General features: G+C 45.1%; 2 protein-coding genes across 3 annotated transcripts in view; both read left to right on the top strand.

The window, feature by feature from the left end:
• Nucleotides 1–24603, top strand: part of EDN3 (endothelin 3) — a 527748-nt gene that overhangs the window by 74121 nt on the left and 429024 nt on the right. The window lies entirely within an intron of this gene.
• Nucleotides 1–24603, top strand: part of GNAS (GNAS complex locus) — a 177698-nt gene that overhangs the window by 14752 nt on the left and 138343 nt on the right. The window lies entirely within an intron of this gene.

Raw genomic sequence — 24603 nt, 5'->3', positions numbered from 1 at the left:
GAATGGGGAGCCCTCAAACATTCCATAGTACATTCATACAGTGAAGGCACTTTCTTCAAACTTCCACCATTGTTTTAACTCCCCACCTTTCCCCTCTCAATGTCCCGCCCATGCTATGGCCTCTATTGTTGCGTAACCTGTGTTCACTTTTGCTGTCCTAGCCCACCATGACTTCATGCAAACCCAAGATTGTGTTGAGGCATTATCCTCTGGGGGCTACATGGTGATATCCTTACATTTTTATTATATAGAGAGAAAAGTTTAAAGGGAAACGTAACAGGAAGTTTTCGAAACACAGATTTTCTTTTTACTTTAACATTTCAATAATTTGTTTTTGTTTGTGTATATAAAGAAAACCTAATTTTTAAAAGGCACTAAGAAACACTCAATTTTTTATTTTATTTTTTGCTGTTTGTGTTAGAGGACATTCGGCACAGAAACATGTGTGTATACCTTTAAGAAGTTTCTGGAATTAATTGGCTGCAGGTGACCGTTGCTATAAAGGAAAAAAGCTGAGTTTTGTTTCTTGCCTGCAGGAATAACATCCACCAGAGTTTGTGTTTATTTGCTTAGTAATAAAGTCTTCGTTTTTGGTTTGGGTTTTTACACCTATGTCTCCTGGAGTCCATCTGTCCTCTGCCACCGGCTGGAAATTCCCCTCCAACAGGTTATGGGCCCAGTACCCAGTCCTGAGTGGGCAGAGACAGAGCGTGAAAAGAACCCAGAGACTGGAAGCAACTCAGCGTTTCTCAAGCAGCTGGCTGTGTGAAGGCATCGGCAGGGAGTGTCTGTTTGGGACCAGGAGCCGAACGTTTTTCTTCAAGCCACGTGTGAGTAAGAACTGAGTGGAAAGCTGAAAGCTGGGTGGTGCCATGGCTGGACTTGGAGCTGGAGCTCAAGGGGGAGCTTCCTATTTTCCAGTAGAGAAACTGGGAGAGTCCAATTATATGTCATGGAGTTTACAGATGCAGGCGTTTTTAAAGAAAGAACAATGTTGGACTGTTATTGTTAACCCTCCTGTAAAAGAGGAGGATGAAGAAGTAGATGAAGCAGACCAAAGGCTGGAGGACAAAGCCTATGCCAATTTAATTTTGAGTTTAGAGAAGTCTCAGTTATCTCATGTGCGAGACCTTGAAACAGCAAGTGAGATTTGGCAAGCACTGAGAGCGATACATATTAGAGACACTGCTGGAAGCAAAATTACTCTAATGAGAGCTCTGTACCGAGCCAGACTAAGTGAGGGTGAATGTGTTTCAACACACCTTCAAAGAATGCGTGATTTGTTTTCACAGTTAAATGAACTTGGGGAACATTTTTCTGAACAGAGAAAAGTTTATATTGTGCTGTCTTCACTTCCTGAGTCATGGGACAATTTAGTGATGACTCTGGAAGCAATCCCAGAAAGCCAATTAACAATGCATTTCTTAACTGGCCGTTTGCTTGATGAGGAGGAAAGACGCCATGAGAGGAAGGCCACAACCCCTCACCGTAACTCCAGAAATGGGAGGCAGTCCAGTAAAAGATATGCAACTGATGAGGAGCGGCATCCTAAAGAGGTTGTAGACCACAGAGAGGAAGCAGCGTTCACAGTTAGATGATGCTATCGTTGTGGGTCAACTAAGCATTTAGTACGACAGTGCACTGTGTCTGTGGGAGAAAATACAAGACAAGGGCGGCCTGCGTTTGCTGGGAAGCGAGGAGACAGGAAGAATCGAATCCAGTATGTTTCTGCAGCAGTTCGAGGCACCAGTCACAACGTTGGACAAGACTGGATTTTAGACTCAGCAGCGACAAACATTTTTGTCAAGTCTGCACAAACCCTTGTAGAAAAGCAGCCTTGTAAATCTGTAAATGTGGTACTAGCTGATGGAACAGTGCATGAGTCAGCTGGAAAGGGTAGTGTGAATATCAACTGTTTAAGTACCAAGTTTACCAATGTTTTATGTGTACCAAGTTTAGAAAATAATTTGCTTTCAGTTACAAGTCTTGTTAAGCAGGGATTTAAAGTAACCTTTTCTGGTTCAGGCTGTAGAATAGAGAAAGCTGGAAAAGTGGTTACAGCGTCGCTACAAAATGGTTTGTTTGTTTTGAAAGACCAGCTAGTAAGTGAGTCTGGGGCATGTGTTAAAGCCTATAATAGAGCCTTGCATGATGAGTGTCAGCATCTGTGGCATCGTCGTTTGGGGCATGCCAATTTCCGCAGTATTGCGAAAATGCCAGAATTAAGCAAGGGAATTAAAATGAAAAAATGTTCAGTTTTTCTATACTGCAATACCTGCAAGGAGTCTAAAAGTAAGCGAGGGTCTTATCCTGAAAGTACTAGAATAAGCAAGAGGCCATTTGCTTTAGTACATTCAGACCTTTGTGGGCCATTTGCAGAGTCTGAAGGAGGAGCAAAGTTTTTTTTGATTCTTGTGGATGATTATAGCCGGTATACTTGGGTATATCTGTTGAAACACAAAAGTGAAACTGGTCAACTGATTAAGAATTGGGTCAACTATATAGAAAGGCAGTTTCCCTACAAAGTTACCCAGTTGCAAAGTGACCGTGGAGGCGAGTTCATGTCTGAAGCCCTCCAAGTTTGGTTGAAAAAGCGTGGTATTAGTCACCGTAAATCGTGTCCTTTTTCGCCTGAAGAAAATTCAGTTGCAGAACGCAAGATAAGATCTTTACAAACAATGCTAGATTCAATGCTATGTGATTCTGGCCTATCCAGGAAGTATTGGGGGGAAGGAATTCTGTGTGCTAACTACATACAGAACAGATTGTTTCATTCTACCATTAACAACACCCCTCATTTTTTGCTTTATGGAAAAAAACCCTTTTTGGACCATGTTAAAACTTTTGGTTGCTGGGCTTGGGTTCACATCCCAAAAGGACAGAGAAGGAAAGGAGAGCCCAAGGCAAAGAAACTTAGGTTTGTTGGCTATCAAACTTGGTCAAAGGGGTATCGTTTTGCACTAGGGCGTGGCAGAGTTGTAATATCACGACATGCAGAGTTTTGTGAGCAAGATGGTTGGGTTCGTTTACATGGAAATTCAGAAGTTGTGTTATCTTCTGATGATACAGATAAATTTGTGAAATCTGAGGAAGAAAAGCCACAAATTAAAGAAGGTTCTGAAAGTGACAGTGATGAGGATTCAAGGGATGAGGATCCCAGTACACAATCTCCTAAAGCTGAACCAATTTCTCCTGAGCAGGATGAATCAGAAGGGGAAGATAGTTCAGAGGGGGAGAGTGTTCAAGTTAGAAGGTCACAAAGAAGCAATAAGGGGGTACCTCCAGAAAGGTTTACTATACAAAAGGTTAAAACTGTTGATGTGAAAAAGGAACCTCGTGATTATGAGGAAGTTTTAAAGTTACCACACCAGGAAATAGTAAGGTGGAAAAATGCAATGAAAGCAGAAATGAAATCTTTAGCAGAACACAATGTCTTTACCATTGAGCCATTGCCAGAAGGAAAAAAGGCAGTGGGCTGTAGATGGGTGTATAAAATAAAACACTTGGCAGATGGTGATGTTAAGTACAAAGCCAGACTGGTAGCACAAGGCTTTACTCAAAGAAAAGGTGAAAGCTTTGATGAAACCTTTTCTCCTACTGCAAGGAGTGAAAGTGTACGTTTATTGCTAGCTCTTGCAGCACAACGTGGGTTTAAGGTAAACCATTTTGATATTGAAACAGCTTATCTTAACGCAAATCTGCAAGAAGAGATTTTTATGAATCAAGCGCCAGGTTTTGAGGCAGGAGAACAGAATTCTGTATATAGGCTGAACAAAGCAATTTATGGGCTCAAACAATCAGCTAGAAATTGGAACGAGTGTCTTGATAATGCTTTAAAAAATCTTGGTTTTAAAAGAAGCTTAGCTGATAACTGCTTGTACACTAAAGGAAAGGGTGATAAACAAGAATTGTGTTTGTGTTATGTTGATGATTTGCTTTACTCTACAAAAGGTGACAAGCAAGTGGAAAAATTTGCAGAACAACTACGAAAGGTATTTAAAGTAAGAGATTTGGGGCCAGTAAAAAATTATCTCGGTTTAGAAATTCAAAGAACAAATGATGGAAGTTTTTTGTTGAGTCAAAAAGACAAAATAATGGAGTTACTTGAAAGAAACAATATGCAAAACTGCAAGGGAGTAAAAACCCCAATGGAAATAGGTTTTTTCAAAAATGAAGGAGAATGCACAGAACCTGTAAATCCTGAAATGTACCATTCAATAATTGGAAGTTTATTATACATTTCATTGTGGAGCAGACCAGATTTGAGTTATGCAGTTGGAATACTAAGCAGACTAGTAAGCTGTCCTACAGAAAATGCCTGGAAAGGTTTAAAACGCATTTTCCGGTATCTAAAGCAAACACTTGATTATTGTTTAAGATTACCACCTTCAGGTTCCACAAAATTGCAGTGTTACGTTGACAGCGATTGGGCCAACCTGCCTGATAAAAAATCAATTTCTGGAATGGTTTTTCAATTTGGAGATTCTTTAATAGGTTGGAAATCCAAAAAACAAAGTATAGTGGCCACATCATCAACTGAGGCCGAATACTGTGCGTTGTCGGAATTATGTAATGAAGTTAAATTTTATGTTCAGATCCTCAAGGATATAAACGTACAATGTAATTATCCTATTCAAGTTATGGAAGATAATCAAGCCGTAATAACCTTGTCTGGATCTGACCAGTTTAGAAACAAATCAAAGCATTTGGAAATTAAATATCAAAATGTAGCTGAAAATGTAAAACAGAACCAGATAATGCTGAAGTATTGTGAAAGTGCACAAAATGTGGCGGATGTATTCACAAAAGCGTTAACCTTTGAAAAACATACACGACTGGTAGCAAAGTTGGGAGTTGCTGTGTGTGATATGTAAATATGTTCTGTTCTGTTCTGTTTAAAATACTATTTGTTTCTGTTTGAACGAGAGGGGGTGTTAGAGGACATTCGGCACAGAAACATGTGTGTATACCTTTAAGAAGTTTCTGGAATTAATTGGCTGCAGGTGACCGTTGCTATAAAGGAAAAAAGCTGAGTTTTGTTTCTTGCCTGCAGGAATAACATCCACCAGAGTTTGTGTTTATTTGCTTAGTAATAAAGTCTTCGTTTTTGGTTTGGGTTTTTACACCTATGTCTCCTGGAGTCCATCTGTCCTCTGCCACCGGCTGGAAATTCCCCTCCAACAGTTTGCTCTGTTTGTTTGCTTAAATGCAATGTATTTATACACCGTGTTAATTGTTTTCATAATTTTCTACACACTGCCCTTGAATCTTTGGGGAAAGGGCAGCTGCAAAATGTTAAATAAACCAAGAAACAATGAAATAGATTATGAATAGATAAATATAGAAGAGCTTTGTGGAAAAGGGAAATTCTGCGAGTGGTTTCATGTACATCTCAATTCATGCGACTACTGTGTCGGCTTAGGAAAGAAAAGCAACCTGATAAGTTCTGTACTCTGCCACATGCAGTTAAAAATATTATTTGAAATATAAACTTCCTTGTCTGTAGACTAGCTCTTTGCACCATGTTACAACAGCACAAAAGTCACTTCTCCTGCCTTCGCCCTCTAAGTACACTTCAACACTGCTCCATCCTGAAAATTATACAGGGCATGTGTCTTAAATGTTTACTTTGACTCCATGCCTGGGACCAAGTTCCATGACTTTCCAAGGAAGTTCTCTAAGAAGACGCTCAACAAGAACCCAAACCTTGCTGAGCAGAATTAGGTTTGAGAAAAGAAAAGGGACTGGAGCATATAGTTGGGGGATGCTCAGTTATTTCTTGTAACTGAATCCTCCCTTTCTCATGCAGAGTAAATGTGTGCTTATGCAGGAAGAAAAATCGCTTTACATAATACTTATGTGGTTGATCTCCTTTCCTGTTGCTAAAAAGCTAATGATGGACTAGCCAGGAACTGCTCCAGTGCCAAGACATTTCCATTAATTCCAGTGGAGCAACAACTACCGTATTTTGCACCCCATAGGACGCTCCGGCCCATAGGATGCACCTAGTTTTTTTGGGGGGGGGGAATAAAGGGGAAAAAAATTATTTTCCCCCCAGGTGCGGGGCTGGAAGAACCAGGTCGGGGAACAGTGGGAAGGCACGCTCTGCCTCCCCGCTGTCCCCCGAGCTTGTGGGGCTGGCGATGGGGAGAAGTGCGCTGATCCCGGGACTGCAGGCAGCTCTGCGCCGCCATCGGGAGTGGGGCGGGGCTTCGCCCCCAGCTCCCGGTGGCCGCGTAGAGCTGTGCTGATCCCGGGACTGCAGGCAGCTCTGCGCAACCCTCGGAGCCGGTCTCCCGAGGGTTGCGCAGAGCTTCCTGAAGCCTGGAGAACGAGAGGGGTCGGTGCGCACCGACCCCTCTCGCTCTCCAGGCTTCAGCGAAAGCCTGCATTCGCCCCATAGGACACACCCAGATTTCCCCTTCATTTTTGGAGGGGGAAAAGTGCGTCCTATAGGGCGAAAAATACGGTATGTAAGATGCAATTTTATCAAACTTCCTAATGGTAAGGGTTGTTCAACAGTGGAACAACCTGCCTCTGGAGGTGGCCAGTTCTGCTTCGCTGGAGCTCTTTACACAGATCTTGGTGGACCGTCTGTCAGGGATCCTGTAGTTGAATCCAGCATTGCGGATGCTGCACTGAGCAACAGGGAATGGAGGGAATGATCTTCAAGATTCCATCAAAACTTTGAAATATCTAGCTCATCTAACTAGCAGCCTAACCACGTCTGTGCATATGCACACAACCTCTTTTCTGTGTTCATTGAGAGGCATGGCAGACACACAAGGGCAGCCATCTACAAACCAAGCAAAAACTACAGTTCTCCCATATGAACCTGCCCAGGCTTTGATTGCTTTGCGTGAGCCTCTTCTCTCAGTCCCGATACCCTCACAGGCATATCTGATGGGGACATAGGAGAGGGCCTTTTTGGTGGCTGCTCCCAGACCTCGGAACTCCCTTCCTAGAGAGGCTAGACTGGTTCCCTCTTGGTTGTCCTTCCTCTGGCAGGTGAAGACTTTTATTCTGCTTTTGGGAACTCACTATTTTTAAAGGAAAGGGCTTCTTATAATGCTGTGCTGCTTTTACTATCAAGGTTTTAATAGCTTTGCTTTAATAGTATTTTCATTCAATTGTAGCTGAATTATTTTGAAACTATTTCCCCCCAGCTTCCTGTGCTTTATTCACGGGAGGCTTAATTTTATTTTTAGCATTGTTGAGTCTGGGAAAAAAGGCAGAAAAAAGAAGTATAACAACAACAACAACAACAACATTACTGAGAGACTCCTGTTGGAGATTGGCAGAGATTGCCATTACTAGGTTCACTTTCCACCTCCTTATCTCCTTCGCCCTAATCCTGCCCCTCCTTTGGCTGCATGAAGTTGCTGGGGAGTGGATTATGGTGATGTCCAAAGGCTTCCAAATCAGCTCACTCTGTGAAACATTGGAAGGAATCCCGAGTAAACCTTTTCTCACAGGCGAACGTTTTCCTCTGTAACAGGAGGTCATGTTATTTGGAACCCAGAATTGCATTTGCAGGAAGGAGGGTGGATGGCTGCCTTTTGCATTCCTTCCCGATTGCAAATCACGGCAGATCTGAATTAGCTGGGTAAAACCTGCTATGGGATCCGGCATTTTCCCTTGTGATATTTGGTAGCTTCTGTCTATAACAATGTGGTGGCAATAATACGGCGTGGCTGGGAGTCAGATTATTTCTCCTTTCGTTTTCCCCACAGCAGCTATAAACTGGCTGCATTGCTCCGTGAACAGCAGCCTAATCATTCAGAATATGCCTTATTGTGCACTGCAAATACTCCACTGCTCCCCCAAAATATTGCATATTTAGTGCATGCAGAGACACACTAGCAAATCAATAGTACAGTGGTACCTCGGGTTACATACGCTTCAGGTTACAGACTCCGCTAGTCCAGAAATAGTACCTCGGGTTAAGAACTCTGCTTCAGGATGAGAACAGAAATCGTGCTCCGGCGGCAGCAGGAGGCCCCATTAGCTAAAGTGGTGCTTCAGGTTAAGAACAGTTCCAGGTTAAGAACGGACCTCCGGAACGAATTAAGTACTTAACCCGAGGTAACTCTGTACTGAACTCCACATAACCATGAGAGGGCAAGATAAAGTTCACCCTGTTATGCAAGGACAAAGGCTTGCACAAGGAAACTTCCCTATGTTTCCTGCAAGAGCCCAATGGCCTTCTCAGATCTTCTCTGGAGGGTTGGGAGAACCCCCAGAACAGAATTAGTGGGTGCCCAGGGTGGAGGAGAGGGGTTCTGTTGCACAAGCTTAAAGGAGCAAGGTATTTAGCAGTTGGACAATCTGATTTAAATGAAATGGGGGGAGGGGTCAGATTTGGGGAGCTGGCCAAGTGCAGGAAAAAAGGGAAATGCAGTGAGACCCAGAGTTAGGCTTGCCATACATCAGGAAAATTCCTGACATGTCCTGGTTTTGGGGTGCAAAAATGGCACCGAAGAATTGTAGAGTTGGAGGGGATCACAAGGGTCATTTAGTCCAACCCCCTGGAATGCAGGAATCTTTTGCCCAACGTGGGGCTGGAACCTACGATCCTGAGATTTGAGTCTCATGCTCTACCGACTGAGCTATGTCCTGCTTGTGTTGAAGAAGGGAAAAAAATCCATAATTGATTGACTAGCAAAGAAATTATAGGAAAAAGAATATATAAGTCAGACTGTTCTCAGTTTGTATTACTGATACCCTTGTGGTTGACATTATTCCCCAGGAACAAAGCATTCTTATTCCTCTGCCCTTGCCCCTGCTCCTGGAGCCCATACAAACCCGCCTTGTGGTGGTTCATTTTTGACAACTGTAGCCCAAGGCAATGCAAATCTTGTCTCAAATCAATTCGCCACACATTTCTCAAATCATGACACTTCATAAGATCTTGGATTCCCCCTACGGGCAACCTTTTGAATAAGGCAGTGAACCCGAGCAAAGGGGTGAATAAGAGCAATGCATTGATGAGTTCCTAAAAGGAGTCTCTGTTTACTTTGGGGCAAACAGAAGTTGCAGTTCCGCCTCAGTCAAAGGATGCACACCCGAGTCTTCTGCGTAGCCGTTAAAATGTCTCCCTCCCCTTGCCCTTGCCAAAGGCTCTTGAGATCATCACAGTTCATGGGCTGAACTACAACTCCCAATGAACATCAACTCCTAGCATCCCATACATGTTGACTAGGGCTAGTGGTAGTCCAGCGACATCTGCAGCGCCACAGACAACAAGTCTGTTCTCCTCGGTCTTCTGGATACGGTGCCATTTCCCGGAAGAACACAGACCTGAGACAGAAAGGGGTTGCCAGAAAGGCCTCCTGTCAACTTGGCTGGGAGGTGGTGATTAACAAAATGAGGACCCTGTGAGAAATCCAGCCTTTGAGGGGCCACGGCTTTCCAAACTGCCAGCCCTGAGGCAAAAGAGGTTCATGAAGGGAGCTGAATTGGTGGCAATGGGTTTCCTTGCAAGGCAAGCCAAAGCAAAGAGTGTGTGCATCTCTCTCTGTGTGTATGTGTGTGTGTGAGTAGCTGTGCACACACCTTACATGTAAAGCACCAAGAATCCTGGGAATTGTAGCCTGTTAATTTCTGTAGCCAGGAATTGTAGCTCTGTGAAGGGTAAACGACAGGATTTTTTGGGTGGCTGGGGGGGAAAGACATGTTCTTTAAATGTGTCTTAATTGTACAGGCGGATGTGCGGCCTGTGTCAGGGGCAGCATTAGACTTTGGCATCATTGGGCACCTGGCAATGTTCACAACCCAGTGTGGGGCTCAGTGCCTGTTAAGTTGTGGGTGAACATATCAGACGACACAGCGATTCTTCAAACAGCTCTTGTTTATTCAGACGCCAGAACAGAACTGAGCTGAAGGGCTCAGTCAGCCTGCTTATATAGAGCTCCAGTACAACGTTACTGTAGCAACTTTCTAAAACTATCCAATCACTGAACGTCACTTTCGATCCTTCATTTGCATAACTATCTACAGTATCCCCCAGCTGGCCCAGGGTGAGAACTCCAGCCCATCCCTGGAGCCTCTTGGCATTGCCACTTGCCACTCCTTCACCAAGGGAGAGAAGTAAAAAGGAAGACCCATCACCTCTAGGATGTCCTCTCTCTGGGAGATATAGTAGCTGCCATGGTCTCTCCTTCTGCTCCCAAATAAGTGGAAAGAGCTGTAGCTCAGTGGGAGAGCATCTGCTTGGCATGTAGAAGGTCCCAGGCTCAGTCCCCAGCATCTCCAGGTAAGGGTGAGAAAGATTTCTGCCTGAAACAGTGCAAAGCTGCTGCCAGTCACTGTGTAGACAATGTTGGGCTAGAACATAGACCAGCCTTAAGGCAGTTTCCTGGGTTGTTAATGGCCAGCAGTGACTGGACAAGGTGGGTGTATAGCAGGTCCGTTCAAGGAGGGGCTTCCACTCAAAGCATCTTTCCCAATTCAGACCTGGGCCAGCCTGCAGTTGGCACAGGCACCAAGTCTAGCTCACCTCCCACCAAGGCCACCTTGATGTTGTGTCAGGAGCCGGAGTCAGGTGTAGGTCAGTGGTGGTGGGAAAAACCCACCGTGTCAATGAAGTTAACTCTGTATTCACAGAAACCAAAAACAGCAACTCTTCCCAATGAGGCAGTTGCGAGGAGCGAAAGTCCTCAGCAGCCTAAGTCCCCTCCTCTCCAGTGTTTTCCCCAAGCAATCGGAGACTGCATCTGTGTTGCAACCATTCTCTCCTCTGCTGTTTTCATTTCTCTGCCTCATCTCCGCCTCCTGGCTCCCCTCCTCTCCAGCCGCTGAGTCTGGACTGCCCTCTGTCACAGCCTCTTCCCCCTCACTAAACCCTGTTCCCTCTTCACCTCCTCTTCCCAGTCCTGAATATCCTGGTTTTGGTAATGCTCTTCCTAGTCCTTGCCTTGCTGATAAGCAGTCTGGGGTGTGGCAAATCATTTGCCCACTGTATTTTTTTGGGGGGGGGGATTTGCATCTTCTAGGGGAATGAATCCTCTCCTCTGTTAATTTTGTGAGAATCCCCCTTTTTCATTTCTGTTTGAGTGGCTATAAAACACAAGTCAGTTTTGTTTGGTGGATTATTCTCAGATAGGATCAAATTTTCCACTGGGCCTCCTTGCAGAGTGCCTCCTCGGCTGCCGTTTTAAAACTTTTATTATCGATTGTAAAAGCCAAATAAACTTTTTAAGGTTGGCGTGCAGTCCTGCTCTGATTGTAATAATAACAATGCTAATATATTTCTTTTTAAAACCTGCGAAAAATATTGAACCTTTTCCTTGTGAAAATAGTGTTTGGATTTATGGTCAGCTGATCTCTGGGTGAATGCCACGCAGTGCAGATAACGGCATGCAGTCTGACTCCTCCTTTCCTCCGAGGTGTTCAAGCCAGTGTATATAGTTCTCTCCCTCTCCGTTTTATCCTTACAACAACCCTATGAGGTAGGCTAGGCCCAGAAACTGTGGCTGGCTCAAGGTCACCCAGTGAGCAGGGATTTGAACCCTTCTCTTCCATGCCCTAGTCCAACACACTAACCACTATGCAGTACTGCTGCAAGTATCTCTTTAGGCATCAAATAGCATCTGAACTAACAGCTGCAGCCAAGGATCCCTGGAACAGGGAAAGCAGGGCAGGCGTCCGCTTCATTTACACACCAAAATTATATTGGCCTTACACTTCAACGCCATGCATTCTCCCACAAGGAATCCTGGGAATTATAGCTTGATGAGGTGCTCTGCTAAAATACAGTGGTACCTCGGGTTAAGTACTTAATTCATTCCAGAGGTCCGTTCTTAACCTGAAGCACCATTTTAGCTAATGGGGCCTCCCACTGCTGCCGTACCGCCGGAGCACAATTTCTGTTCTCATCCTGAAGCAAAGTTCTTAACCCGAGGAACTATTTCTGGGTTAGCGGAGCGTCTGTAACCCGAGGTACCACTGTAGCTGTGCTTCACAGGACTACATTTTCCATAGTCACTGGGGAGAGGGAATGGGTGCTTAGACTAGTTTTACCTATAGTGTACCTATGGAAGTGGGGTTCCCCCCTAATGCGGCATGTTTACTCTGTCTCTAACACCCCTCTGGAGTGTAGGGTACAAATGGGGAGCTGTCTACTTCCAGATGTTGTTGGAAAACAGCTCCCGTCAGTCCCTGATGGGATTCACTGGTCAGGGATGATGGGATTTGTTCTGCATGTCTGTTGTTAAGGCATCGCTAGAGACATTTGTGGTGGCATTCTGACCCACCTGTTGCTGTTGCAATCTATGTAGCAGCCCAGAGCGCTCGCAGGCTCACGAAGAACAGGCGAACAGGTATTGTCCCCACCCTCCTCTCTACAGTGGTACCTCGGGTTACAGACGCTTCGGGTTACAGACCCCGCTAACCCAGAAATAGTACCTTGGGTTAAGAACTTTGCTTCAGGATGAGAACAGAAATCGTGTGGTGGCAGCAGCGGGAGGCCCCATTAGCTAAAGTGGTACCTCAGGTTAAGAACAGTTTCAGGCTAAGAACGGACCTACAGAACAAATTAAGTTCTTAACCCGAGGTACCACTGTATCTCACCTTGGGTTGTGGGCCCAGTGAGACTTACTGTGGATACCGGGCCCCTAGGGGCAGGTTTGCTGCCTCCCTGCCAAGAGTGCTCTGCCGAAGTCTCTCATATAAGTGAATTACTGCTAGCAAATGGGGTACACTCTAGTGAAGGAGAGGCAGGAGAGGAAGTGTGGCGTAGTGGTTAGAAGAAAGAGCCTTGACATTGCCAACCCAGTGTGGTGTAGTGGTTAGAGTGCTGCACTAGGACCTGACAGACCAGGGTTCAAACCCCTGCGCCGCCATGAAGCTCACCGGGTGACCTTGGGCCAGTCACTGCCTCCCAGCCTGACTTACCTCACAGGGTTGTTTGGGGATTTAAAGGAGGAGGGGTGAACCATGTACACTGACCTGAGCTCATTGGACAAGAAGGGGGGATCCAAATGCAATCAGCCAATCGTCAGAAGATGACACCGAAATCTCTGTGTTATTGGAGGTTCTTTAACTTCTGCCATTACGGTTCATTATTTCCTGCAATTAACGGTACATTCCAAACATAGAGGAGGGTTGCAAAAAGTACAGGCAGAACTTTCTTCTGTAAACCCAGATATGAGCAGAGTGTTTTTCGCTGACCCTTCAATTTATCATTTCTTCATGCAAATATTATGGGATGATAACGTGTTCATAGCCTTGAATGTTTTTGCGCTGGGCAGCCAAACATCTCTTCCTTGTTTGGAGCAGGAGCAGGGCCGCTGTGCAGGAAAACAGGACTGCTGACGGCTCTTTGCAAGAGTGGACTATAGATAGCTCAGGACAAAATAGCATTCCTCAGCAGAAGCTGACCAGACCAACCGTTCCTCAGGAGGAGTAATTATAAGTATTGCAGCAGTGCCACCAAGTGTCGGGACAGTTGAATGTCTCTCACGAGCCGCTACAAGAAAATAAAAACCTCAGGGAGAGCTCACGTAGAAGAATTTCACGCTGAGCTGGTGATTTGCATGTGAAATTATGAGAGAGGGAGAGAACTGTTTCTTCCTCCCCCCACCCCCTCCCCAAATATGTGCTTATGGGATCAAGATGCCCCGTTATTCATTTTAAAGTACAGTAGCTTACATGCATTTAACTTGTTCACATTCAGCTTTGCATGTATGGCGAAAAAAATAAATAAATAAATAAATAAATAAATAAATAAATAAATAAATAAATAAATAAATGGGGGAAATGACTCTAGCAATCCCCCTGGCCATTGAACCTATTGCATTCGGACTATTGGTGATTTTGGCTTTAGGCGCGATCCACGGAACGTAACCCCTGTGCAAGTTGCAGACTTGCTGTCGTTAAACTTACATAGTTGTTGTTGTTGTTGTTGTTTAGTCGTTTAGTCATGTCTGACTCTTCGAGAACAGCTTCGAGAACACTGTCCAACCATCTCGTCCTCTGTTGTCCCCTTCTCCTTGTGCCCTCCATCTTTCCCAACATCAGAGTCTTTTCCGGAGAGTCTTCTCTTCTCATGAGGTGGCCAAAGTACTGGAGCCTCAGCTTCAGGATCTGTCCTTCCAGTGAGCACTCAGGGCTGATTTCCCTAAGAATGGAGAGGTTGGATCTTCTTGCAGTCCATGGGACTCTCAAGAGTCTTCTCCAGCTCCATAATTCAAAAGCATCAATTCTTCGGCGATCAGCCTTCTAGGTGTTTATCTGCTGGGATAGTTTGTGTGTTTCTGTGTTGCCTTTGGCAACCCGATGCCCTCCAGATGTTTTGGGCTTTGTCTGCCAGGAGCCCCAGCTGGCACAGAAGAGACAACAAAAGAAACTGGAGGTTGGGGGGGGCAGGGATAAACGGGAAGAAAAATGTGTTTATTTTGTGTTGCTATTTCTCTTCAAGAAGAAAAGCAGAGAGCCCCAACCAGGTCAAAGTTCCTCTTTCAATCAACTTAGCACCACCAGTGATTACCTGTCTTCCTTTGCTGTGTACTGCTTATGAACCATACCTGCTGCCTTCCGGGCATTTTGAGTGGGGTTGGCCACCCTGATGCATTGCAAGCATTCCTCCTGTTACCCAGAGCAAGCACCCCGTCTCTCCCATGTATAGCAGACCCTTCCTTCTGCCTTGTGATTTCTGGCCTGCAGCATTCTTCTGTCTGCTTCTTTATGGCCAAGCCTAGAGTGAAACCAGCTTGGTTTATGCTGGAAGCAAAGCTCCGTCAGCACTGCAGAAGTGATTAAGAACCTGCTTACATCAACAGCCCAGTGCAGGCCTAACGTTGTTGATTCTTAACCATGGTTAAGGAAGCAGGAGTGGGCCACAAGCTCCTTTCTCTTGCTCCCCCCCCCCCCGGACATAGGTTTTCTGTCCATTTTTTTCTTGGCAAATATAGCCATGGTTCAACATTATACTAACCATGGTTAACCTTTTCCAGGATTTTGTACTTGAGGAGGAATTTGTTTAGCGTTAACCATGGTTTAGCCTTGGCACAAGTGAAGCCTTTAACCACGGAGAAGGATGAACAGAGCAGGGAGTGGGGATTTGAGCTGGAGAGGAGAGGGAGCCCCCAGAGCCTCTAGCCTTCTTCTGATCTTGTAACCATGGTTTGGAGTTTGGCAGAGTTGTATTGGCATCAAGCCAAAAAGAGCTTGCTTGTAGTGGCCAAGCTGGGAATTTTTGGGTTCGAATCTTGCCTAGGCGGCTATCATCTTCAGGCAATTCTGTGTGCAGTTCTGTCCTCCCTTACAGGGTTGTTGTTGTTGTTGTTAAGGATTCCTGGGATTAGGTATCTGAAGTATTGGTTGCAAAAGGAGTGGTTTTATAAGCCACTTTGAGAGCTTGTCAGGATTATAAAGCGGTGTGTAAGCATTTCAAGCAAGCAAAGTGTTACATAACAGGGATGCTAGCCTCTGGGCCAACACTCTCCTGCCAATTTTATCTACAGCACCTGCCTGATTCTGATGGCAATCGCAGAATATTAAAGCAGGCATGGTGTTGGGATGGATGGAGATGTTTAAACCTGCCTGCCCAGCCCAGCACCTTGATGGAGATGTGAACTGCCTCCGACCCACTTATCAGACCGAGCATCTGATGAACAGGAAGCGTGGCCAACCCCATCCCTTAGCAGACCTCCACAGATAGCTGCAGAGGGAGGGAAAGGTGTGTGCACACTCACTATTAGCCACTGGTGTGGCATGCAGCCCCCGGAGAGCTGGCCAAGGGTGGGCCAGAAAAAGGTAAAATGCACAGTATTTTGCTCTATAAAATGTTAAGTTGCTATTGAACCCCATAATAAAACCCACATTAAAAAAATAAATTATGAGAACAGCAGGCATACAACAATCTTAAACTGCAGCATGAGGATTAAGACCAATTTGATATGTGTGGGTGTGTGCATTGGTAGTTGTTTGTCACTTGACTTAACGTGCCCGGCCAAGATTGAAAACCTCATGTTCACATTCAGTCACCCCATCACCCTTAATTCCACGGTAAAATATTCCAAAACGGTTTAGACAAGCTCCCGCATTTCAGGGCTAAAAATAGCCCTGAGCACTCCAGGTGATCTGCAACTAATTGGTGTTTGCTGTTTGTGCCAATTAAGCGCGGGTTATAATGCAGCCCCTGACTCAACTAGTTGCCGTTAGCTTTCAGAGAAGGAAGGTGTTCCCGTTTTAATTAATCTGCTTGAGATGCGGCTTTGCCACATGACGACGCAAGCATCCGGGGTCACTTCTGTGTGGGGAAACTGTGTGGACACGTGTGTGTTTGTGTGTGACACACATATCGATTTTAGGTGTGGAAAATCCTGTTACAAGAATGCACAAGCAGGTAAGGACCTTTTTTTAAAATCACAGAGTGAATGTGCTTTAGGAAACCTTCCTTGGTAAAACCAACCCTTTTGGACAACAGTTGGATCATTCTGCCTAGGGCCCTCACCCCCTTCTTTCGAATTAGGGGGTGATTTATGGGCACAGCAGGCAAGGGCAGTGTTCCCCATTTCCTTGGGGCAACAAGGGAGGCTGCCTACTCCCATAACAGCCTCTTAATTACCCCATGTGGGTCAGAGAGATGGTATTGTCGGCCATCTTCCAATGCGCCCCCTAGTGGCCCCCTGATTCCGTTCAACTTCTGAGGCATGACTGTAGTTGGATCTCAAAATACCATGCCCTAAACCATGGCTGGGCTGACTGGGGGCTGGTAGGAATTGTAGCCCAAGGTATCTGGAAGGCACAGGGCTGGCGAAGACAGCCACGTCCGTTCACAAGTTGCATTGTCATTGCCAAGCCACACGCTCAACGATTAAGGCGCTCCCAGAATGCACATTGGCGCTTCTTTGGAGATCAAGGGAGATCTGTGCATCTCAGGGCTTTGGATGGGATGCACATGGGTGGTGTAAAGGAAGTGTGAGCCACTCACACTTTTTTGTTGTGTTCTGCCTGATGCTTCCCTGTGTCTGCATTTGCTCACCCTCTTGATGATAGCGTTCCCGAGTTAGTAGCTCCTTTGTACTGTCTGTCTCTTCCGCTTCTTCCGAAAACAGCCTGTAGCAGGGGTGGAGAACCTCTGGCCCTCCGAAGACTACATCTCCCATCATCCCTAGCCATTGGCTATGCTGGCTGCACCTGATGAGAGTTGTAGTCAAAAAATATCTGGAGGGTCAGGGGTTCCCCTTCCTTGGCCTACAGGAATATCGAGAGTTGCCTCCTTCCAGCAACTCCGTTAGCCAAGGTGGTGCCACATGTATTGTTCTGCTTTCCTTGGACCACATCAGCATAGCTGAGAGCGGGGTCTTGTCATCCGGCAGCCCAGGGCCCCCATACACATTGCCCAGGCTTGCACCTCGGAGAGGTCACTTCCGTGCTACTTACATAGCGATTTGACTTCACCCCCAGAGGGGCACTCCATTGCCTGTCAAGACTGACTGGTGCCTGTAGAAGCAGAGCAGAGCCCTAATGGCTAGGAGCCCTTGATATCTCTCTCCTCCACAAATTTGTATAATCCTTTCTCAAAGACATTTAGGCTGGTGCCCATCACTGCCTCCAGTGGCAGTGAGTTCCATCGTTTAATCAGTCACTGCCCGAAGGAGTACGGTGGTACCTTGGAAGTCGAACTGAATCCGTTCTGGAAGTCCGTTCGACTTCCAAAATGTTTGGAAACCAAGGCGCGGCTTCCAATTGGCTGCAAGAAGCTCCTGCAGCCAATCGGAAGCTGCGTCGGATGTTCAGGTTCCAAAGAATGTTCGCAAACCGGAACACTCATTTCTGGGTTTGCTGTGTTCGGGAGCCAAAACGTTTGACTTGCAAGGTGTTTGGGATCCAAGGTACGACTGTACTTTCTTTAATCTGCCCTGAATTTTCCAACACTCAGTGGATGTCCCCAAATTCTGGTGTTATGAAAGATGGAGAAAAACTTTCTCGGCTCGCTTTCTCTGTGCCATGTGTAATTTTATGAACTTCTGCCCTGTCACCTCGTTTCTCATCTTTTCTCAAAAAAGTCCCAAACGCTGTCGTCTTTCCTCATAGGCGAGTCTCTCCACGAGAAGACCCACCTTCAGTCCTGTAAAATCCAGCAGGAAGCGGTGCTTCAGCAGAAGGGAATCGGGGCCGAGGGTGGCTGGGTGGCCCCTTTAAATACAGCATGAGCTCAGGTAGATGGAACGCAACTGAGCCCTCCCCTTCCCCATTGCCCAGCCCGCTCCAGGGCATGTCCGGCCAGTTATAAATGGATCATGAGTTGCTATTTTTAGCCCAAGAGAGGATTGTAAATATAAAAGGGTATAAAGTGCAAAACGTAGCAACAGTGGTGTTTGTTTGCTTCATTTCCCTCCCGTCCCCCTTCTTGGCAGGAATGCGCTCGGAGGGAAGGATGAAAGCTGGAGTGAAAGGAGATTTGTTGGGTGATCAAAAGAGGACTTTGCACCCTGCACAACTTCCCCATCCTAAGCCCGCAAGCGGCCTGGGGCGGTGTAGGGTGGGGAAAAGGGGACGGGTTTGTTTTTCCTGTATTGTTTGGAGAAAGTAGCTCACCAACTCTGATGCAAGGTGGAATTCATTTAGTTTCTGGGTTTTTTAAAATAACAACAACAAACCTCCAAGGGAAGGGGGGAGTTCTGTTTGTGAGAGGGTAGTAGAAGGGGCCAGCTTGGGGTGGGGGGAGATGGAGAAAGGGAGAGCGAGAAACTGACGGGTAGAAGGGAAAGGGGGAAAAGATGGAGAGTCAATAGTTCTAAAACAGGAGAGAAGGGTTCGGTGCCTCCTGTTTTGTGCCTATTAATCTAGATTAGGGGCCAGCAGCTGGACGCCCGCAGGCAGCTGACCCAAGGCAGCTGGTATTTCTTGGGCCAAATTTGACCAGTAAACTCAGTGTGAAAGCAAATGGATCCTTTTTCCCCATTTAGATGCTTAGCCCTTGCTCTGAAATTGGGCTTGGGAGAAAATTGGTTCTGTTTGTTTCTAGCTGAAGTTGGCTGCAAATAGCCCTGATTGGCTCTAGGTCAGTAACGTCACTAACCCACTCATCCCATTCTCCGTGGAGCAATTTTTAAACATTTTGAGATTTTTTTTCAATGCTTTGAGAATAAGTCCTTCTAGATTTAGCAGTATAGAAATTTGTGTTATTTTTTTTGCATCTAAAATTTTTTTGATTCTGCTTTTATAAAGAGAGAGATAAATGCAGTGCTTTTTTATAAAAAAATGTTTAGGAGTACTCTCGTTTTGACTCAAGAAAACCACCATTTTATAGTTCAAGTCGGGGAAAATAAATACAGTAAATGGACAAAAGTACAAATATTCACAAAATGTTTAGGGGTTTGTGTACCCCCGCATCCCCCCAGAAAAAAAGCACTGGATAAATGCATATGGAATTGAATTTTGCGTTTGCGCAACAAATTGAATATAGATGCATGCTTTAACACTTGAAATAAGGCAGCTGCCCTTTCTGAAGCACGTGGAAGGGAAAAGTCATGCTACTGAGTTTTGACATTTGAATTGCTGTCCGATATGTCTATCTGGCACAGCGAAAATGGAAGCCCTTGGCTCAAGCTGTGGGAGAAAAAAACAAAGTGAGTCCCGATTTGCATTTATATTTGCATGCACCCAATTCTTGCTCAGTCTTGGTATTAGAAATTTTACTGTGGAAGTTCTCCTTCACATTACAAATGTGTCTACATTTGCTTTCTCTGCACCGCTGAACTTCAAGTAACATACACAACGCGAGAAACATAGATGGCATTCATGCCATGCGTGACTATCCCCACAAAATCCTGGGAACTATAGTCTGCTCCTCACAGAGCTACAATTCCAAGCACCCTTAACAAACTAGGGTTCCCAGGTTTCTCTAAACATATGCCATACTTGCTCTAAATGTAGCTCCTCTTCTTCAGTCACTCGTAAGATTGTCTTCCATAAACACGGTTTTAACAATGAGTCCATAAGTGACTGTGGAGGCCAATTCTGGATCCACACGTCTTTCCACAGTGGGGACATTGGTTTCCAGGTGGGAGTTGATCACGGTGTGGATTTGCCAAGCGTGCCTTCCTCTTAGCACATTTCTTCTAAATGTATCGACCCAGGTGGACCCAGACCATTGGCCTGTCTAGTTCAGCAATTCTAAAGTGACAGGCAGCAGCAGCAGCTCTGTACATCGTGCAATGGGCAAGTGTGTCTAGCTGTTGGTGGTTTGAGCTCACCTGTGGGCAGGGTTCCTGCATTGGAGGGGCTTGGACCAGATGACCTTTGAGGTCCCTTCCAACTCTACAATTCTGTGATTCTATGTTTTCAGGAAGGGGGAATATTTCCCAGCCAGAGAGGGAGCCTGGGCCTTTCTGCATTCCAAGCAAGGTGCTCGGCTGCTAAACCTTCAGCCCTTAAGCCTCGCAAGTAGAAAACACAGTTATTGTTGTTGTTGTTGTTGCTGCTGCTGCTGCTAATTCTGCTATTAAGGCAGCTGGGTGACCAGGTTTCTGAGTGTGGAGGGGGGAATCCATCCCTGCCTAAATTGGATTTAAGAAATCCGGTTTCAGCTATTGTCACTATATGTGGGAAGACGGACACCCCCTTTTTCAAGGGGGCTCGTTTCCATTCCTGAGGCGGAACGGATTCTGATGTGGCAGGGAGAAGAAGCGTCTTCCTCGGATCCCCATTTCAGAGGCCGTGTGAGAGGAAAGCGATGTTTAGGTGTGGGGAAAGTATTTCTGAGGGGGTGGAACTGGAATTGTGGTTTGTTTGGCCGAGGCATTGTAAGGAAAGTATGCATGAATGTCCGAGGAACAGAGAGCAGCTAGTATGTATTGTTGAGGGGCGGAGAGGGGCTGTGTACACAGCATGCCTGCGAAGGACGAAATTTCCCCTCCCCCCCCAAATAATCATCAAAGGTGCTGGGAATTGTAGCTCTGTGACTGATACTACTACCCAGCATTCGTTGGGGGAAAGCAATGTCCTCGCAGTGTCTATGCAGACATTATGCGATGGAGAGTCGAGAGAGGGAGAGACTCTAGATCTCTGGGTTGCGGGTTCGAGCCCCAGGTTGGGCAAAATATTCCTTTATCGCAGCGGGTTGGACTAGATGGCCCTGACAGTCCCTTCCAACTCTGGTTAAGAGTTAAGTCAGGCCTTGCCAGCCTGGCGCCTTCCACGTCTTTTGGACTGAGGCTGATGGGAGTTGTAGTCCCAAAATGCTGTGAGGGCTTCAGTTTGGCAAAGGCTGAGTTAAGGCAAGTTTCTGTGGGATACCGGGGAGGCCTGCCATGTGAGAAATGGATTAGAAGAAAAGGGAGAGGTGTTTGGGGGTGGACAGGAGGGAGGGATGCGTGACTGGGAGGGTTTATGTGGGAGAGGGAGAAGAGGAACAGTGAGTTGCCTGGGTGAGGTCAGAGTTCAGCAGTTGTTAAATAGAAAAAGCACACACACCCACACCCCGCTGGTGTTTCTAAAAATAGCAAGAGCTGGTTTAAAAATAGCAGCTGTTGAAAATAAATGTGTGGTACTTTTGTGAAACTCCCCAGGGAACACTTTTCCTTCTGATCCAGTCCTGTCCTCATCCATGGTCCTGCTGTAGGAGGGGGGCTCCCCTCCCTCCCAAAGGCAAGAACCCCCTTTCTGTCAAATTAAACAGGCTCAATTGAGGCATTGTACACGGCAGGGAGAAAAGTTGAGGCTTAAAAAGAAAGAAATCTTTTCTTCCTCCCCCATCCCGTCTACTTTGGTTTAATTTGTTTTTGAGCTACTGAAGGGGATATACAGATAGGTTTGGTCGGTTTTGTTCTACTGTAGATCTTCTTGCCGGGAAAGATGCTACTTACTGATAGTACATTTCAGATAGGCTTGGGGGTTGTTACTTTATTTTATTTTATTTTATTTTAAAAAGAATTGTTTTTAAATATTTTCTTGGCTTTTATTAGGACCAGCTTGGAATATCATTTCCCTTCTCCCAACATTTCAACTGCGGGAGAATAAGAAGGGGAATGGTAGTAAATCTTTTTCAGGATTTGGTTTGCAGAGCGGCTTTCTGAGGGAAACCTTGAACCTTCTCCATCTTCTGATTTCGAAAAGGGGATGGGGGGAAAAAAACCCCTGAAACCCTGTGTATTTAAGGGGGTTCAGAGAAGAAAGGAGATCTGCTTGCGTGTGGAAGAGAGGGAATGAAAGTTTCGGCACTCTCTCTGAGTTTCTGAAGCCAGTCGACTGGGCAGTTAGAAAATGGCAGAGAGACCTTGTTGAAACCCCCTTTTAGAATAACAGGGTTGACCGGCCCCCTCCCTTATAGGGAGAGGGAACAGTCAATCACAGAAGAGTAATCTTATTATTTTTTAAGTGAGATATGGGTGGAATTAGAAGTGAGGAAACTTGATAGGGCAAGCTTGGTGGGGGGAGAAGGGGGGCTTGTTAAGAGGCTTGGGGAAAGGGCTGTCACTGCGTCTTGGCAGAGAGGTGTAGAGATTTGCAGAGACCTGACTGTTTCTCTCCCCTCTTTCCCCCCAGTTTAGGAGGCAAACCGGGTGCTTATTTTGACTGGGCTAGATAAGCGAGGCAAAAACATGCAGGGCTCGGGCAAATAGACACGCTCCTAATTATTATAGCAGCTCCGTAAAGGGGGTGAGAAATTGCTTTTGGGGTTTGGGGAGGGGCTTCTCCTTCCTACGTTTTGCACAAGGAATATCTTGAGCATGGCAACTTGCCTTCCAGACACCCAGTTTGGGGGAGGCATTTAAACAACTTGGAAGTTTTGCATTTCGTTTCGTCTCCATGTTGACTTTTCAAGGCAGCCCGCTTCCTAAGCCACCCCGAACACTTCAGCTAGAAAATAAAACAATATAATGACAGCTTTGGAGAACAGAGAGAACACAGACCCCCCCCCCCACCGCCTCTGAATTACTGTGCTCATAACTCTTTTCTTTCCTATTTACTGAGACCCGCAGGTCTTTCCTGAGATGTTTGAGTCCTGGCATCTTATTTCGTTTCTAGGGTTTCTCAAGTAATAAGAACTTTTCCCAGCCTGATGTAATAATAATCAACAAGAGAGTGTGTGAGAAATTCCAGACAACATATTCCTAGGAATATTCTGAAAATGTTCATAGTGCTGTGGTTTGGGTTGAAAAACAAACGAAAATGAAGAGAGGGTTCTCTCCCCCTTCAAAGACATTCCTGTTAGCAATGCTTAATATTCACTGGATTTTAAAACTGTATTGTATTGCTAAAACCTAATCCCAGATGAACTTGCTTCCAAGTTAGTATGCCTAAAAATGCAGCTTTAAGACAGAAGGATGAAGTAGCGAGTGTCAGCATTTAAAGAGATTAATTATTTGATTATTAGTTGCATGATTGCTTCTTTTTACTTTTGCTTTCGAAGAGAATTCCTATGCTTGTTTCCATAGATTTTTTAAAAAAGGTTATACATACAAAGACCAGTAAATCATTTCATTACATGCAGAATAAATTTGGGGTGTGTGTGTGTTTGTATTTTTATATTCAGGAGGAAGAACATACACAATTATGTATGTTATTTTTCTTAAATTGCAGCAAGCAGCCCCTTGGAACTCCTGCATTCACTTCTTGCTAATAAAATGCAGAGATTTATGTTGATGAATCCAAGCTGAACATTCCTTTGTTAAAAAGAAGGCAAGGGAAAGAGAGAAAATATAATTGCTGTTATGGAAAGATATAATAGTCTTTCCCCCTTGGCACAAGAAGCAAAAGAAAGGGATGGTTGGTTGTGAGCTGAATGAAGCCTTTCTGCTCATTTAATAATCAACTCATATTAAGAATAAATGACTATTTAATGGACACCTGAACAACATTTTGCACACCTGTAATTATTTGCAGACTACATCTGTATACACATCTGAACCTACTTAATGGTACCAGGGCCGCTCCAGAAAATATCATTCAGACTTTTTTTGAACAAACTTGTTCAAACTTTTTTTTTTTAAGTAGCTACTGTTATTGTTGAGGAAACAGAGAGTCGTGTACAAAAAATTAATATATTTATGGCACTTATGCAAAAATAAAATGAGTCATTGTCTTAAAAATATATTTGTTATTCAGCCCTATCCTGTAGATGTTTACTCAGCAGTAAGTCTCATTTTGTCCAGTGAGCCTTACTCCCAAGTAAGTGTGAAGAATGTTGCAGCCTGTGAGTCAGGGCAAATTACAGGTTTCCAAAGAATTAGACATTCTTCCCCTTCCATACTCACCTATCCTTGGGGAATTCTGTGTGAGGTTCTGGATTTCATTTTGCAACATCTTTTCTATGACATGCATATTGAATCTACTTATAGTGCCCCACAATTGTAAAATGTGCTGAGGAGAAAGCTGTGCAAAGAACAAACAGAAAAGGGCCTTTTCTCTCCCTCTCTCAGCTAAGACGTCCACCAGTTTTATATGAAAATTGCTTGCTTGTTATTTTTTCTTTATTAAGGAGCATGGATGGTTTGTTACTTCGATCATTGCTTTTGTTCAGCATCTTGGATGACACATGTATGTCTGTTAATCCAGCTGTGAATTAAAGCAGAACAAATCTCAAAGCAGCTCACAACACATCAAAACATCACATAAAACAATCCAGAATAAAACTACTTCAAACTTCAA

The sequence above is a fragment of the Podarcis liolepis genome (genome assembly GCF_965112155.1).
Source record: "Podarcis liolepis genome assembly, chromosome: 6".
NCBI classification, from domain to species: domain Eukaryota; kingdom Metazoa; phylum Chordata; class Lepidosauria; order Squamata; family Lacertidae; genus Podarcis; species Podarcis liolepis.
Note: the sequence above shows the minus strand (reverse complement) of the source record. Positions and strands in the feature narration are given on the sequence as shown.